The sequence below is a fragment of the Osmia bicornis genome, unplaced genomic scaffold, assembly GCF_907164935.1.
Source record: "Osmia bicornis bicornis unplaced genomic scaffold, iOsmBic2.1, whole genome shotgun sequence".
Classification (NCBI taxonomy): Eukaryota; Metazoa; Arthropoda; class Insecta; order Hymenoptera; family Megachilidae; genus Osmia; species Osmia bicornis.
The window spans coordinates 3490301-3491597 of NW_025791458.1; the positions used below are offsets into that span (position 1 = coordinate 3490301).

Sequence of the window (1297 nt, forward strand, 5' to 3'; positions counted from 1 at the left end):
TCTGTATTTTGAATATTTTGCAGAAATTATTCATGATTTTGCTTACGAAATTAGTTCCCTGGTCTGTATGAATTGCGCGAGGACAACCAAACCGGCTGATGAATTGTTCGGCAAGGGCTATTGCTACAGATATGAAATCAGAAAGTGGAATGGCATCTGAGTATTTTGTAAGGTTGTCCTGGAGGGTAAGTAAGTAGCGGTTTTGTTTTTTTGTTAAAGGTAGTGGACCAACAATGTCCATTTATACCTTTTCAAAAGCCTGTTTTAGGGTATCGGTGATTTTCATGGGTTATCTTGTTTTTGCAGAGAGCATTTTATACCTTTGGCAACTGGAGCAAGTACGTGTAAAATTAGCGATTTCCTTGGTCATGTTTGGCCAAAAGAAATCTGCTCTAATTCTTTCATAAAGTTTATGGGCACCTTGGTGACCACCTATGGCGGACTCATGGTACTCTTTTATAATGAGAGGCCTATTTGTTAGAGATGGTAATATAATTTCCCCAGTGCAAACCGTAATGGTGTACTCGGGATTATTTAATTTCTGCTTTAAATGATGTTCAAGAAAATTCCAACTAATCGGTTCAATACTATTATTATGTTTAGAGATGCTGATATCTTTTATATCTAAAGAATCTATGAGATGTTTAAGGGAGCTTAAAGAAGATTCAAGGTGAACAGGATCTACTTGTTCATTCGAGGATGCTTTTACCAAAAGGTGAAAAACACGAAACCTTTCATCTGTGAAAACTAACGTTTCCCCAACATTAAGATTGTACTGTTTTATTCATTCTACAGAGAATTTTCCGTGAGTTACAAGGTCTCTACTTGTTTGTGATGTGATTTCATAGTCTGTGGAGAAGAAATGGATGAAATTATCCTTACGCATATAAAGATGGTCCTTTGTATAGAGGATAGTGGGAGAATGAGGATGGTGAGTTGCTGGTATTGGTGAAGATGTTGTAACCGTACATTCGTACAGTTACATAGTATAAAACAAGTAGTATAGATTTTTCTTGGGAGATCGGAACTATAGCGATGGTATGTGCTATCCCTACTTATTTTTCAAAGTGGAGCGCGTGCGCGGATCCCCTCCTTCGAACGCCGGATCGAAGGAGCTCAGTGTCGATCCGTCGATCGACACTCTGGTCCCAAACGACAAGCAGAACGGACGCTTTCACCTACGGCTCTCTTCCAAGAGACAACCGTCTTAAGATTGCGATCCAGCAAGTCGTGACTAGAGCCCGAGCTTGGACATCTCCCTTTCATTAAGTAGTGGCCTTCTATCTTGGGACTCAGC

General features: G+C 39.9%; 1 long non-coding RNA gene across 1 annotated transcript; it reads left to right on the forward strand.

The window, feature by feature from the left end:
* Positions 1–314: 314 nt before the first annotated feature.
* On the forward strand, positions 315–948 carry LOC123989245. The gene is made up of 3 exons (XR_006830483.1): positions 315–486; positions 604–715; positions 796–948. It is a non-coding gene; the product is annotated as an uncharacterized LOC123989245 (long non-coding RNA).
* Positions 949–1297: the final 349 nt, after the last annotated feature.